Source organism: Primulina huaijiensis, chromosome 5 (assembly GCF_012295235.1).
Source record: "Primulina huaijiensis isolate GDHJ02 chromosome 5, ASM1229523v2, whole genome shotgun sequence".
NCBI classification, from domain to species: Eukaryota; Viridiplantae; Streptophyta; class Magnoliopsida; order Lamiales; family Gesneriaceae; genus Primulina; species Primulina huaijiensis.
Window position 1 is genome coordinate 7,060,492 of NC_133310.1, and position 18,586 is coordinate 7,079,077.

The following is an 18,586-nucleotide window of genomic DNA, read 5'->3' on the forward strand; positions in this document are numbered from 1 at the left end:
TCTGATTTAGGCATTATGGGCAGATTATTTTTGACTATCTTTCCGCATGAGTCATATTGTAGAATTTTCCACCAATTTCTTTACTCTCTGACAGTTATTCCAAATAAATTTTTTTCTTTTCAAATATTTTTTCTGCAAAGTTTGTAATTTTTTCTGTCATAACATTTAATATAAAAAAATCCATTTTCAAATGATAAAACTTAAATGTAAACATGATTTTGTCAATCTCTATGAGACATATCCATAATCTACATGCTCGTCTAGTGAAGATGTCGTCTTGAAACAAGATGTGTTTCATTCTCCAGAGGATTCTTGATGCATTTCTGAATGTTTATGTGGCACCCGGTTTAGGAATTCATAATTATTTCCTTACTAAGTGTCACATTTTCTACAATATTTCTTTATTGAACTGCTATCTTTATTTTTACCATTAGATAAAAATTTAAATATTTTCTACTGTTATTAAAAGATTATATACAAAAATTTACATTCTTATTTCAAATATGTACAATTATTCTACAACGGAAGTTTAACATTTATTTATAAATAGATCATCACAACTTTCAAATGCTCTTATTTCAGCTTTAGTTATTTTCCTGCTGTTCCAATTCTGTGATTCCTGTGTTTGGAAATTACAATAGACGAAAAGAAATAGAGGGTTAAGTCTTTGAGAACTTAGTGAGTTTAAATTAGTATATAGCTTTTAAAATAAGTTAATATAGCGCTTCATCATAATTATGCATGAAGTAATAGGCATAACAAATTAGATGTTATGAATGCTATGCAATGTTAAAATTACTAAGAATAATAGATAAATGAAAATTTCATAAATTAACATTGGTGGCTCTAATTAAGCACTTATAAGATCCTTTTACGAGCCGGGTGAACCATTCTTAGGGCCGAAATATTCGGTGTGCGTTGTTAAGATGAACCATATACCCGGGACTTTTGACCTGTTGTTCATTGGACTCACTTTCCGGGTCGAAGCCACGTTGTCCAGTGGACTCAATTTCCGGACCGAAATCCGTTGTCCATGACTCCATTCATTAATGGTATATCAATCCATTCATAAATATGCAAGAAAATATATCAGTAATCGAAATGAACTGTGGATGATATTTGAACATTAAATAAATGCTATTGAAATTTTCAGGCCAAATGCCAAAGGCTTTAATAGAAGAATGAATAGTAATTTCCTCATCTGATAACTTACAGTTCAGGCTTTATTAGTAATCCGAATTGTTGGAGCAAGTCCTAAAAATATATCATGAATTATATTTATATGTTAGAGTTTTAAGTAAATAGCTTATCATTTCCAGATTATTTTTGTTCAAAATTTAACTCGGTTGATTTTACTTAAGTTCGCAAAATTCATATTAATTATAAAATATCTTTAAACATTACGAACGTTGACCAAAAAGTCGGAAACATCACTAGGAAAGTTCGGCCACCGGAAAAAGGCGATACGGCGGCGCGTGAGGTACACGCACCAAAGGTTTCGACGCGTGACTGGCCTTTCGGTGGCCACGTGCGGCCGGGTTTTTTCCAGCTTATGTAACTTTGTAAGATCTTTAATTCTTATGTTGAAAGTATTTTCAAATTCCTATCCAATCAATACCAGATTTAAATATCGCCTTATGAAGAACTAAGGTACTCCGGCATTCCGAAAATGTTAGTTCCGTCAATATTTTGGGATGACGGACGATATGTACCTTATCTATGCAACAAGGGGTACAAATTTTGTGTTCAAGTCAACCTCTAGTTTGGTGTGCAGCTATTATTAAAAGATTATATACAAATATTTACATTCTTATTTCAAATATGTACAATTATTCTACAGCGGAAGTTTAACATTTATTTATAAACAGATCATCACAACTTTCAAATGCTCTTATTTCAGCTTCAGTTATTTTCCTTCTGTTCCAATTCTGGGGTTCCTGTGTTTGGAAATTACAATAGACGAAAAGAAACAGAAGGTTAAGTCTTTGAGAACTTAGTGAGTTTAAATTAGCATATAGCGTTTTAAATAAGTTAAAATAGCGCTTCATAATAATTATGCATGAAGTAATATGCATAACAAATTAGATGTTATGAATGCTATGCAATATTAAAATTTCTAAGAATAATAGATAAATGAAAATTTCATAAATTAACATTGGTGGCTCTAATTGAGCAGCTTCGAAATTAGCTCGCCTTTAGGGACAACAATGATTACTGACATCATTTACAAAAATTGTCCCTTAAACTTCCAAGAAAAAGATTATCTAGCAGATTTGATTGAATTACCAATCAAGGACTATGATATTATTCTTGGAATGGACTGGTTATTTAGACACCAAGCCTAACTCAATTGCTACACAAAAGAAGTTTATCTTCAAACTTCCCATCCAATCATTTCCAAAGCTAACCATACCATGGGAATAGTATCAACAGCAGAAGCTATGGCTATACTAAAAGACAACAGACAAGGATTTGTAGCTTATTTGATAAATAAGCCAAAGGATCAACTCAAGGTCTCAGAAATCTCAGTTGTACAAGAATTTCCAGAGGTTTTTCCTGAAGAGATCAATACTTTACCTCCTCAGAGAGACGTAGAATTTTCCATTGATCTAATATCTGGAGCACAACCCAGATCTAAAACTCTATACCGAATGGCACCTTCAGATTTCAAAAAATTAAAACTTCAATTACAAGAGCTCATGGACAAGAAATACGTCCGACCTAGTACAACTCCATGGGGTGCTCCTGTATTATTTGTCAAAAAGAAATATGGAACTATGAGGATGTGCATTGATTATCGAGAACTTAACAATGTTACCATCAAAAACAAATATTCTCTACCGCATATCGAAGAATTATTTGATGTCTTACAAAGGTATCAAGTATATTCAAAACTTGATTTGCCACAAGGATGTTACCAATTGAGAATTAAGGAGGATGACATCTCCAAAACAGATTTTAATACCCGTTATGGACACTATGAGTTTGTGGTAATGGCATTCGGATTAACCAACGCTCCTGCAGCTTTCATGGATATGATGCATCGAATATTTCAATCATTCTTGGACAAATTCGTTGTCATATTCATAAATTACATTTTGATATTTTCAAGAAGTCACGATGAACATACTCAACATCTACGATTGATTCTCAAAACTTTGAAAGAACATCAATTGTATACCAAATTCAGTAAGTGTGAATTTTGGCTAGAAAAAGTGTCATTTCTTGGCCACTTTATATCTAAGAAAGAACTGGAAGTAGATCCTGCAAAATAGAAGCCACATCTCGCTGGAAACAACCAATCAACATCACATAAATTAGAAGTTTTCTCGGCTTAACAGGATACTACCGAAGATTCATTAAAGATTTTGCGAAAATTGATGTTCCCCTGACACAACTAACTAGCAAAGACAACCCTTTCTTGTGGAATGATGAGTGTGAGAAAAATTTTTGCAAATTAAAAGAAATGCTTACTAGTGCACCTATATTAGCTTTACCAGAAGGAACAGAAGGATTTGTGGTTACACAGATGCCTCAAAAGAAGGCTTTGGATGTGTGTTAATACAAAACGATAAAGTTATTGCATATGCATCTAGAAAATTAAAGAATCACGAGTTAAATTATCTCACTCATGATCTGGAATTAGGAGCAATAGTGTTCGCATTAGCAAAATGGAGACACTACTTGTACGGTTCCACTTTTGATATTTATATAGACCACAAAAGCTTGAAGTATTTATTTACTCAAAAAGAGCTGAACATGAGGCAAAAAAGATGGATTGAATTTTCGGAAGATTACGATTGTTCCATTCTTTATCAATCAGGTAAAGCTAATGTAGTGGCTAATGCTTTAAGTTTATAAATAAATGTTAAACTTCCGCTGTAGAATAATTGTACATATTTGAAATAAGAATGTAAATATTTGTATATAATCTTTTAATAATAGTCAAACATATTTAAATTTTTATCTAATGATAAAAATAAAGATAGCAGTTCAATAAAGAAATATTGTACAAAATGTGGCACTTAGTAAGGGAATAATTATGAATTCCTAAACCGGGCGCCACAGAGATGGTATCAGAGCCAGGTTTCTTAGAGCCTAAGGTTTATTATAATGTCATACGTTAATCTTTATGTTTTTTTTACCTCATAATTGAAATGTCTCCTTTCGGGATGACGGAGTCTAGTGGGACATCAAAGAATAAACAAACTATAATCATCAAACAAATAGAGGAAGAGATAACAACATTAAGCAAAGAAAACTTGGATTTGAAATGCCTAGTGGATATGTATCGGGAACATTTTGAAACCTTCGGAACAAATGAAACTTTTCATAGATTTATTGAAGAACGGACGAGGGCTGATAATCTAGCATATCAGGTCAGGGAGACTTGGGTCATGTACTATATGAAAGAGACCGCACTCTTATATATTTACTCGACATGCATGAATTCTATGACCGAGGTTTGATTAGTTTCTTAAAAGAAGTATCACACCCTTCGATCCACATTGACCACTTAATCATGCATGGATGTGAACTAGTTTATCAATCTATCCAAGGAATGGAACCTGGTGTTATCGGTCCATCTTACACAAATCAAGCTAATCAGACCATAGCTCCTCCCATCACTAACACATTTGAAACCGGAGGTAGTAGCTTGACTAAAAATATTCCACAGTATGTACCAGCCCTTTTTGTAGAATATCCTGGAGTCATTAACACAACAATAGATCAAAACCCCTTTATGATAAAAGATTATCCGTTGCAGTCACCGGAAATTGAATTTCTTCCTGATCTCATGTGGGAAAACTTTGGAGTAGATGAACTTGTTCCAATGACTATCATACCTGAAAGTGAAAATGTTAATGAGCTTAGTTATGAACCGGACCCAGTTGAACCATATACATCACTGCCAAATACGGATCAAAATGTTACCATTGGAACCACATGCACAAATGAAGGCACGAGCCACATAATTTTTATAGATCTCTCAGACGACGAGATATGAAGACAATGACTATTTTGCACTAGTATATAACTAGTATTAATAATCATCATCTTTTGTAGGTATGATGATTATCAAGGTCATCAATTTTTGTAGGCATGATGACCCAGTTTGCTAGTTCTATTTGTATTATGCTTGGGTATTGTAAATATTTGAAACATGTTTTGTGTATAAATAAAACTGACTGTTTACCCTATATATATATAGAGCAAGATATGTTCATATTTTATATTTATGTGTTTAGAATGACGTCTTCACAAAATAGTACTAAAGCCAGAATCGGACAAGAAATTCCCCCTCAAGATGGCCACAACTCGGCAACTGGTGGAAATTCCAGAAACGCTCAACACAATCCCCCCGAGAACAAAACATACAAAATATATTTGAAATAATGCATCAATTTGTGCAGTTTTGTCAGCAAAATCAACCACGACCTCATGATCAAGCTCAAGAACATCACATTGAGGCAAATGATCAAGCTCTTGAGAGATTTTTGAGATTCAAACCGCCAAAGTTTGAAGGCAAACCAAATGCGTATCAAGTAGAATCTTGGCTAAGCAAAATCAACAAAATATTCTCTATTTTCAATTATTCTGAAGAACAAAAAGTGAATTTTTCTACTTACTTATTTGAAGAAGCAGCTCACAACTGGTGGCGTACGGTGGAACATAAGTGGGCACACTCCAAAAACGTAGTACAATTTTCTGCAAGAATTTGAAGGTAAATATATAACTCAAGTTATATTAAATACCCTAGAACGTGAATTTATGGATTTAGTCCAAGGAGACATGACCGTAGCTCAATATGAGGCAGAATTTCACCGTCTTATACATTATGCACCACATTACATGGAAGATGAGGTAAGAAAAAGAAAAAAATTTGTTCAAGGATTAAAGCTAGATATTCGTTGGGCAACACTGTCCACAGAAGTTGCCAGTTATGTTTTTGCTATTAATCAAGCTCTACGAGTGGAAGAAGACATCAATGCACTTCTTAAAAAAAAAGAAGAAGAAAAGAAAATCAGAAAGCCCAACTTTTTTGAAGATAACAACCGGTTACATTAAACCTATGTATTGAACCTAATTATAAATTATCTTACGTTGAACCTAATGATTATTGTACTTAATTACTTAACATATATGTTGAGCTTAATATTTTATTATATTTTGGGTATTTGGTTTTGGAATGAGAACCTCATAGTACTTGATGAATTTTTAAGTGTATTGTGATGTATTTTAATGTATTTCTAGATACTTTGGACAAATAAAATTTTTACCGAAAAATAATGTGGTAAAAATTCTAAAATGAAAATAATAAGATTTAGTTATACTAATAAAATTTAAAATGCATTTATGCACCTTTGTGTCTAGGGTGTCACAGTTTATGTCTGGTATTCTCAACTTTATGAAGTGAAAGGATTTGTACGAGCCTTTCTCTGCCTGTTCTGGTGTTGTATTAAAAAAATATCTATTCTTGACAAATAATCATTATTTGCCCATGTTTCATGAACAGTTTCTTGGATCCATTTTGGTAGTACTGAGATTTCTGGGAAGCTGAGTGACGTAGTATAAACTGAGGCAAGAGCTCCAAATTTATACCATTCTTTTACCTCCTTATGATAGGAATTTAGTTTCATCCATATTTTAGGATATTTTCCTGCTACATCAACTCAGATTGTGACTGGGTTGATGTTTATTCTTGTTTTCAATTTCTCACAGTTCTGTTGATATACCTGAGATAGAGAAACTATAAGCTCGTAAGTACCAACCTTATATTTTTCTTTGTCAGTTTGATGTCTAAGGTTGATCTCACCCTCTTTAATCTCCGATATGAAGGGTTACTTGAAGGCTCGAGACAAGTATCCGGAGCTTCAATATTTGCTTTGGTCATCTCATCTAAAGATGATCCCGAATTAAAATTTGTGTTAGGCGTACTTGAATTCCTTACTCCAGGTATAGTGCCATGTACTCGAAAACTCCTCATTTGGAAAAACAGTGGCTTATCAATAGCCTGGAGGATCGAGTTTTGCAATACAAACTATAGCCGAGTATAAGCCTATAAACAACATGTTATTTGATCAGAGATAGTGCTCTTATCAACTTGTTGTAGCCAACCCACAACTTCTGCATTTATGGCAAGCTTATTGAACTCAATTTGAATAATATAAAGATGTTCTCTCAAATGCCTCCGCATTTTCATGATGACATCGACATTAATGTTGTATATATCTTGTTAAGAAATTTTCGAGAATATTTTTATGAGATTTAATTATAACAATATAAAAAATATAACACGGAGACGGTCGTTTCAATAATTTAGCCTTATCATGTTTAGTTTCAATTATATTTTTCAAGAAAGCCGTCATATTTGTCTTGGCATTGTCATTTCTCTTCTGAAAAATTTATAGATTAGATGATGCTTTCTGTTTTTTAGGCTAAGATTTTCTAAGAACTTTCTACTTGTCCTACAGGGAATCATTAATATTTCTGTAGGGTAGGATTTTCCCCATGATCTTTTGGACCATGTTATGAGATATTGTTTCTGGCTAAAGAAACCGGACAAGTATTCATGTGTTTCATGTCGAAACACATGGTATTTAGTCAGATTCTTATTATATTCCATCAGATTTTTCATGACTCAAGATTTCTTCTTTCATATATAATATCGTCTGAAGGAATATCTTCAAACTGATATACTTGAACGAGATCTTAGTAATAAATTGCTTTTTCAATATCCGGAGTTGGTTCGAAGTATTTTATCCTTTTTCTATCATTTTCATGACAGTTGGTCGAAATATGACATCTTGCTTAACATGTCCAACAATTAAAATATTTAAAACTTCCAGTAGCTCAAGTTTGAGCTCTTATGAAAGTTTTTTTCGTTGGTGTGTGCCCTGTGCTTCGATATGAGTTCGATGATTTGGATGATATCCTACTTCTTGATAGTCCAGTTCTTTACCCATATTTGTAAGATCTGGATTTTTTTTCTAGATCATACTATTCTTGGTTTCCAAGAACTACTTCCACTTCCTCCCCTTATGCCATAAAGATGAGGTCTAAAGCTCTTTTTTTATGCCTTTGTGGCTTACTTCCAATTATTGTTGAAAGATCATTTTCTTTACAACGTGAAAGAGTACATTTATCAATACCTTGTAATATTGTCATATGACACCATTCTTCCAATTTTTCTTTAAAAAAAAGGCCATTCGTGCCAAACTATCCGGATTACCAGGGACATGTTCTCTAATTAGTATTTCCATCCAGGACTTTACATTTTAGCAAAAAATATTTCATTGCTATGTTTTTTTCGACCTCTGAATTCCGTCTATATTTACTGAATAACATAACGTATTCATCCACCAAACAGATGTCATGTAATTCAAGACCATATAGAGTTTGAGTATATTTCTTTTTCTTCTTTGTGTCTTGACTGTTAAAATAATCCACCCATATAAATTGTGCTTTAAATAAGGTAGCCACTCTCTCAGCTATCTCACTAAGAGATTCTCCATCTAGCACTGACTCTTTATTTTTTGCTGAATTCATGTCCCAAGAGATTTTAACGGATCCCATCGGGCTCATTTATAAAAGTTTAATGAACCATTATTTGTTGAGATCAAGTGTGCCTACTGCGATTCTCATAGATGTCCAGTCATCTATAAGATCTTCTCTGTTTTTGAAATCCAGTATATCAAGGTTAAGCATAACCCCATAATGATGTATTAGTTTTATAATAGACTTCCCATAGGGTTTTTGGTGCACAGGAATTTGATTTCTCTTCGACATTGTTCGGTGTGTTTCTCCATTGGAAATCTGTTTGGGATTATCTATTATTTGTATTATGAGATGCCACACATTCCCTTGGTGGTTCATGGGAAGATGACCAAGTTCTTGAGGAAATTTCACTTCCTGTTGTATTCATCTTCAGATCTACGACCTTGATATTCGTAAAAGATTCTGCAAGGTTTTGAAGATCTTTTAGACCAATCATTTCTATAGTTTTCATCAGGTTAATTCTTTTTTGAGACAGTTTTAATCAGATTGATCATTATTTATTCGTCGGTTAAAGGTTTGGTATTACCTTGGTCTTCCCTCTTTGGTTTAATAAAGGTTCAGTACCAAATGATGTAACTTTTCTTTCGAGGTCCTTTTACTAGAACTTGATTTTTATTCTAGAGTTTATATTCTTGTTTGAAGTTTCTTTAATTTTCCAAAAATTTCTTCTTGTTTTTAAGGATTTCATCTATTTTATGTGATACATAATATATCTGATTACCATAATTTTGTACCGTCTTTTAGATCTCTCTAAGATCTTTGGAGAGTTTAGAGGAATCCGGGACTAATTCTAGGAACATATTATTTTGAATCATAAGTTTATCTTACGACTATGATGTGTTCCTCTTTGCACCTGATGTTTAATCTTGATTAGCTTTCTTGTAAATATTACAAAGTATTGAAATAAATCTTGTAAATATTTAATATCGAACATATGTTTGAATCTATAATTTTTGAGAAAATATCCTCCTCAACTATTTAATAGCACCGTAATAATAACAATGTATATTAGAAATAATTTTAACTCGACTCCGATGCCATTTATAACCCAATTATAGCATCAAATATATTTTTGATCATTTTGTCAAAACTGAGGAGTTCAAACCAAAATTTTAGGTCTTAAAGAGTAAATCCTAAGTTGAAACTTGAATTAATTTTTTTTCCTAATTTACTCATATAAAAATAGGTTACTTTTTAAATAAACTAATAAATTAAATCAATTTACTATTATAGATTTTTGTTATTAAAAAAATGAAGCAATATTATTGTTAAAACTCACATAACAAAGTCTTTATATATAAAATGAGTAGTTTCTTGTGAAATAGTCTTATTCGTACATATTCGTGAGATGGATCGATAATTTCATATTTAAAGTGAAAAATAATTTTTTTGAGATAAAAAATAATATTTTAAATATAAACCAACATTTATAACATAATATACTTCTGACATAAAAATTAATTCTTTTTACTCAAATCAGCATATATTACATAATATTTCTTCATAGTATTAGTAACAGAAAATGATACTTTTGCAGTAAAAAAATAATAATTTGGACATAAAATATAATATTTTCATAGGTCGAATACTTTTCACTCAAATAAACATATATTACAAAATATTTCTTCATAACATAACTAACAAAAATACATACTGTTGGGTTAAATGTGCATGAATGAGAGTAATACTGGGATAAGTGATCTCTTGGGAAGTTCTTGTGCGTCAAGATATTGACGTTGAGTCGCTTGATCTAATTGACTAGATGAGCCGTAAAAGTAAGACACCAGATCTTAACGGGTAATACTGTTTCTATTGGGGACAAGGTCGACGATAAGAAAAAGGTAAGATCGATGTCTAAGAGATATGATACAACACCAGTAGATTGACGCACCTTTCCAGACTCATGTGACTAACAAAATGACTCATTAATACCCAAGTAGGTGCACTCTCCACTGCCAAAAGTATAAAGAAATAAAATTGTGCCTTGGTTAACAACTATAGTTTTTGACCTATGGTAAACGCTTGATCCTAACAATTGGTATCAGAACGAGGTCATGAGTTCAAGCCTCCCAAGAAGCATATTTCTATACTTCTAAGGGGTAATGTGGGGTTAAATGCGTATGAGTGAGAGTAGTATTGATATGAACGACCTCCTTGGAAGTTCTCGTGTATCAAGATGCTGACATTACACTACTTGATTTGGTTGGCTAGATAGGCTGTAAAAGAGTGATGTCAGATCTTAACGGATAATATTATCTCTGCTGCTAACAGCCCGATCCATTAGCAACCAAGTATTTGCACTATGCACTTCCACAATTATAAGAAAAAAATTGCACATTGACTAACTTTTTTTAGCAATTGTCCTAACGGTAAGCGTTCGATCCTAACAAATACTTCTGCAGTGAAAAATAATACTTTTCCTTAGTCAAATAAGATAATGCCAAATCGAAAAAATATCTCACAAAATTGATTTATAAGATAATTTCACGAAAGTTTTCTATATATAATATAGCATAACGAATATAATGATTCATTCATATTTTTTGGAGTAAATTTTGTTGGATGCCAAAGAGTTTTTCTTCCCTTGAAAGTTTTAGTACGGCAAAAGATCCAAAAGTTGGGAAATCTTGAAGCAACAAATTATTGACGGCCTCGTATTATTGGTGTCCAAACTTACGTGTGAAATTGGGACTCAAGAAAGTAACATCTAACGTTAATGGCGGTGGTAATAATAATAAGAGTAGGACTCTTGTGAGACGGTCTCACGAATCTTTATCTATGACACGGGTCAACTCTACCGATACTCACAATAAAAAGTAATACTCTTAGAATAAAAAATAATACTTTTTCATGACTGACCCAAATAAGAGATCCGTCTCACAAAATATGACACGTGAGACCGTCTCACACAAGTTTTTGCCTAATAATAATAGCTAGCTGTCAGTACACGTGTTACATGTGTATAATATTTATATTTATAAAATAATATTTTTAACTAATATAATACTTAATTCAATTTGAATGAAAGGAAAATAAAATAGATACAGAAATAAAAGCAATTACAAAACTGTTTGTGCTATTTGATTAAAAATTAGAGACAAAATTAGTTGATTAGTTTATATTAAAATTATCATTATTGTTACAGTAATTGGAATTTTTTGACCATTAAATTCCACATTTCTACATATCTATTGATGATATCTGAGATTCTGAAGTATATCTTATAAGAAACATCACAAAAAAATCTCTTAAAAAGTTTTAATCACATGCATGAAATTGTAACATTGACTATACTTTTTATATATGAAAGTTTGATAATACTGAAGTAATATTTTTGGTAAAAAAAAAAAACTTTACATATTCACAGTTCATCAATTTGCAATTCGAAAAAAAAAAATCGGATCAAAAATCTAAAGTCGACCATCAAATAAATGTTTGTAATCTCTAAAAAAAAAGTGAGGTTGCACTGTTAAATGTCAACATAAATCCGTCAGTTCATTGCTTAATAGATCAAATCCGAGCTGAATGAGTTGGGCCACAACCAATATTCTCCTTATTCAGCCCATTAATTTTCAGATGGGCTTAAGCCACATTTATCATGACGATCACTCCCGGTCATCATCGATCTCGGAAAAGGAACACACATGTCCACCAGTCCTCACTCAGTTCGTCCTTATAAACCTTAACGACCAAACGTCAAGATTCGATTACTCTTTTAACAAAAATAATTATTATACCCAACGAAAAATATGACATTATCCCTTATAAACCATTTAAGCATTCATTCTAAAATTGTGTGGGACACAATTATCAAAAGCGGCCCTTGTCCAGCGTAGACAGAATGTTAAACCTAGAGTTTAAAGATCTAAGATCGATCTATCAATATTTTTGAAAAATATTGATATAATATATAAGATTATCAATTTCGTGATGAATAATGATCTCAAATAAAACATTCATCGATATTAATGATGAAATTGGAAATAAGATATAAGATCTGTTAATATTTCTGATTAATATTAATGTAATATTAAATATTCATGAAAAACAATCATTTGAGATCTAAGATTTGTCAATATTCTTGATGAATATCAATCAACGAGATAAGATTTTACTTAATCATAAAGGATATCAATATAAAACATATGATATTATGATTGATAATATAGACAGATCTATATATATTCATAAAGTAATCTAGTATACAAGATCTGTCAATATTTTTGAAAAATATAAATCTTGAATATTCATGAAGAATGTCGATCTTAAATATTCTCAAAAAATATTAATTTTGTGTAAATTAGAAATATATATTTTTATGTTGTTCTCTCAAAGATCACATATTGTAACAAATATTATATTTAATATATATTAATTTATGCTAAAGAAGCATCATAATTAATAAGATTCATATCGATACGAGATCTATCAATATTTATGAAGAATATTAATTTAATATCAAATATCTATTAATATTTATGATAAATATTGATTATATATATCGATCTTCCTGAAGAATATTGATTTAAGATTCATCAATATACTCGAAAATCTTGATATAAGATAAAAGAATTGTAAATATTGCTAAAGAATATTGATACAGATATAATATTTGACAATATTCTTAAATAACATGAACTAGCATACAAAATCTGTTAATATTCACAAAGAATATCGATCTTAATATTTCTGAAAAATTGATATAAATCTACAATATGATCTATCAATATTATGAAGAACATTGATATGAATTTAAGATTCGTTAAGCTTCCGGATGAATATGATATAAGATTTTATTGATATTCTCAATGAATATTGATCAAAATCTAAGGCTTATTGATATTTTTGATAAATGATATCTTAAATATTAATGAATAATATTTATTTAATATTTTTCAATGTTCAAAAAGAAAAATGATTTAAGATATAAAATATATCAATATTCTCGAAGAATATTTAGAATATTTTTGTTTTAATATGAACTAATATCTACCAATAATTTTAGATAATATTGGTTATATATCAAATTAGAATTATATATTTTTTGTTAATTATCTTGAAAAAATATGATATACTATTTATTAATAATATAATAAAATTAATTTGATTTGTTTTCGATTGAAGGATTTAAGATCTGATAAAAAGATAGATTTTATAAACTTTGTTAAATGAATTTGGTCTCAACCATGAAATTTAATAACAAAATTTGTGCAATTCTTATTATTATATGTTGCATTCAAGTTTCAAATTCTATGTTGTTTTCTGTTTTTTTTGTCCAAATGTGAGATTGGGGTAGATACGTCAACTTAAATTTGTTGTTTCCAGTACATATCACTACTTATATTAATTGATTCATTCGCTAAAGCTTATATTTCAAGCAGAAGATACTGAAAGAAATGTATTTCTAATTTTTCAATTTCATTTGTTTCAAAAACATGAGTACATAATGAGCGACTAATATTGAAAGTCGTCTAATTGATGTGATTCATTCCCTGAAATGAAAGAACACACTTGATATATTTTGTAATGTGTATATTAATTTTTTCAAAAATAAGAATGTTTTACTTCACTTGAAGTGTAATATAGATTATAAAATATCTTCATAAATGTTTACGACACCTAAACATTTAATTTAAAAAAAAAATGTTTTACTTCACTTGAAGTGTAATATAGATTATAAAATATCTTCATAAATACGTGAAAATTATATGTTTAGGTGTCGTAAACAAATATTCGTACATATATTACGATAAAAATATTATATATCTTAATCGAATATTATATAAGATATAAATTAATTTCTCGAATAACCATATTGTACCTGAATTACGTTAAAGGATTCCTATCAAGCATGATACATGATTCGAAAAGGAAATTGGTTATCACTCGGATTATATTTTCACTGTAACATAACACAAATGCATTAAAGATCCAGAAGATCACTGATTGCCGATGAAAAAATGACAAATTAATTATAATGCATAAAGATATTAATTGTCCAATTCTACAAAACGTTAAAGTATTATACTTGATTGTTAGAATTTGTGTTGCACAATATATCGAACGATAAAGTACAGTAAACTTTTGTAAAAACCAGCGGACTAAATGGTGAAGAAAACACAGTAGAGCAAAGCTTAAAGTAAACCAAACCGAGGCCTGTACGAAGTACAGTGTCCTTAAAACACATTTGTCCCCTCTTATATATGCTTCGAGGATCGTCTTGGACGTTTGTTTCCCATGATACAGCGGAACAACCAGCAATGACTTAGCACGGGACACTACTTCAACAAACTGAAAACGTACATTTACTTTATCACCGAATTTAACGGAGGCCAAATGGAAAACTAACAATATGAAATGCGAGAGAATGCTTGAAAGAGATAATATTTTCATGTATATGAAATGAGAAAATGAACACACTATTTATAAGCCCTAAAATACACACCAAGAGTCATGCATGATTAATTAACACAATTAATCTTCTCATTAACTCAAGAATAAGAAGAGCCAAAAGTCTTCAATTAACTCAAAAATGTGGAAAGTCAAAAGACATTTCTAATATTATGAGCCACAATTAACTCAAGAATGTGGAGAGCCAAAAGACACTCTCACATTCACGAGACATAAATTTTATTCAAACTCTAAATTTGATTCAAATTTCCAACAATCCCCCACATGAATGAAAATTGATACAAATCTTGGTAACAAAGTTTTACAGTTGAATCCTGCATAGGATAGATAGGTGTTACTCTTTGAACATTCTCTTATGAAATATATTTGCTTTACTAGCTGACCAGTAGACATGATTTCATTGAACTGTTATGTCGTTTATGTAAATTAAGATATACTTCACACAAGACTCTCACTGATGCTATTCAGTTCTCATGATTGTATTCGTTTTGGCCAAGAACACAATCCTGGTTCTGCGAGAGGGTCTATAATTGAGCCTTCGAAGCGGCCTTACTTTTCTCTCACATGGATGATTCTATATTCTTCTCATCAGAATCATTAAAAGCCGTAAGCTTATCCTCTACATTCACTGTTTCATAATAGGAATGGACTAAGGATAATCCCCAAAGTGATATATCAAATTAGTGCGATTAGGTTGTCCCATTGAACCTAGTTCTTGGGGATCTCCAGTCAGTGTAGGTTGAGTTTTCCTTCACACCAATTTATTCTTACGCTTGAGTCCCATTCCCCTTGACGATTTCACAACTAGCTATCTGTTTAATAATTTGGTTTACGGATCCGCTATATTATCCTTCGACTTTACATAGTCAACAGAGATAACTCCAATTGAGAGTAGCAGTCTAATGGTATTATGTCTACAATGTATATGCCTAGACTTACTATTATACATATTATTTTGTGTTCTTCCAATCACAAATTGACTATCACAATGTATACATATAGTCGGCACATGTTTTTCTCATCTTGGAACATCTTTTAAGAATTGACGCAGTCATTCAGCCTCTTGAGTATATTTGTCAAGAGCTATAAACTCAGACTCCATCGCGGATCTGGCTATTATAGTTTGTTTAGAAGATTTCCACGCAATTGCTGCATCTCCTAAAGTGAATATAAATCCACTTGTAGATTTTGAGTTTTCATATCAGATATCCAGTTAACCTCACTGTATCCTTCAATAACAGCGGTATATCTTGTATAGTGCATGTAACGACCTTTTACAGGCCCAGTGGACCGCCCATACTGCCCACTGCCCCGATCGACCCAAGGCTATCCCGATCTTGGGCTCCCTCAAGGGGCCTTTTCCCTCACGGGCTTTCCATAGGCGTCGTACGGGTTACTCATAGAACTCTCCAGCCCATGGTGCAGCAATTGCGTGGAAAGCCCGTACGACGCCTATGGAAAGCCCGTGAGGGAAAAGACCCCTTGAGGGAGCCCAAGATCGGGATAGCCTTGGGTCGATCGGGGCAGTGGGCCGTATGGTCGGTCCACTAGGCCTGTAATGGGTCGTTACAATAAAAGCTCAATTGGTACCAGACTTGTGCTGAGTATCTATATATCCATGTGATCTCAGGTTCGAGTCTGGGAAGGCACAAGCTCCAGTGCATGGGTTGGAGAGTTCTATGAGTAACCCGTACGACGCCTATAGAAAGCCCGTGAGGGAAAAGGCCCCTTGAGGGAGCCCAAGATCGGGATAGCCTTGGGTCGATCGGGGCAGTGGGCCGTATGGGCGGTCCACTGGGCCTGTAAAGGGTCGTTACAATAAAATGTGCCTTTTATTGTAACGACCCATTACAGTCCCAGTGGACCGCCCATACGGTCCACTGCCCCGATCGACCACTGCCTCGATCGACCCAAGGCTATCTCGATCTTGGGCTGCCGTATGGACGGTCCACTGGGTCTGTAATGGGTCGTTACAGTGCAGTCCAAGGTCATGAGTGTACCTTAAGTACCTTAGCAATCTGATAATTGCTTTTCAGTGTTCAACTGTTGGGTTACTCGTGAATCTACTCAATTTACTTGGTGCATAAGCTAAGTCTGGTCTTGTACAACTTATTAAGTACATTAAACTTCCAATTACTCGAGAGTATTTTAATTGAGATATATTCTCACCTCGATTCTTTGATAGATACTGACTAGTATATATCTGGGTTCTAGCCAATGCAAAGACATCTTTATTGAATTTTTCAAGTATTTTGTCCGCATAATGTGACTGATTTAGAACTAAGCCTTCTAATGTTCTATGAATTTTAATTTCAAGAATCACATCGGCTAAGCCCAAATCTTTCATGTCAAATCTTGAGTTTAATAACTTCTTAGTGGATTTAATCATCTTATCATTACCACCAATTATAAGTATGTCATCTACGTAAAGACATAAAATGACATATTCATTTTCAGTATTCTTTATGTATACACATTTGTCACATTACTGAATTTATATCCACTTTCTATCATGGCTTTATCAAATTTTTCATGCCATTGCTTTGGTGCTTGTTTTAAGCCATACAGAGACTTCACAAGTTTACAAATCTTATTTTCTTGCCCAATCACAGAAAATTCCTCAGGTTGTTCTATGTAAATTTCCTCTTCTAAATCTCCATTTAGAAAAGCTATCTTTACGTCCATTCAGTGTACTTCAAGATTTCATAAGACGGCAATCGCAAGTATCACACGAATAGAGGTTATTCTCGATACAGGAGAATATGTATCAAAGTAATCAAGCCCTTCACGTGGATATAACTTTTAATTACCAATCTGGCTTTACACTTATTTATGCTTCCATCTGATTTCATTTTCCGTTTGAAATCCATTTACAGCATTGTGGTTTGCTTCCCGGAGGATGATTCGCTAATTCCCATGTATAGTTTTGTAAAATGGATTCCATTTCGGAATTGATAGTCTCATTCCATAGAGGTCCCTCAGATGAACTCACTGCTTCCTTGAAGCTTTGAGGTTCACTTTCCATCATAAAAGTGATGAAATCAGGACCAAATGATTTCTCAGTCCTAGCTCTTTTGTTACGTCTTGGTTCAATATCTTGGTTAAGCTCCTGTTCTTTTCAATCGTCTCATATAATCTTTTGGATGAACTTGGTTCTTCTTTAGATTTTCAAGGAAACATGTGTTTAAAGAACGAAGCATTTCTTGATTCTATTATCGTATTCTTGTGAATATCAGGTATTTGAGATTCGTGTACAAGAAAATGATATACGTTACTGTTTTGAGCATATCCAATGAAAATACAATCAACAGTTTTTGGTACTATCTTTACTTTATTTGGAGTGGGTACAACTATCTTGGCAAGACACCCCCACACTCGCAAGTATTTGTAGAAATGACTTCTACCTTTCCATAACTCGTATGAACTTTTATCTTGCTTCTCTCGGGGCACCTTATTTAAAAGATAATTTGCTGTTAGAATAGCTTTCTCTCACATATTATGAGGTAAACCAGAAATTAATAACAATGCATTCATCATTTCTTTCAATAAACGATTATTTCTCTCTGCAATGTCATTTTGCTGAGGTGAGTAAGGTGCGGTTCTTTCATGTTTGATG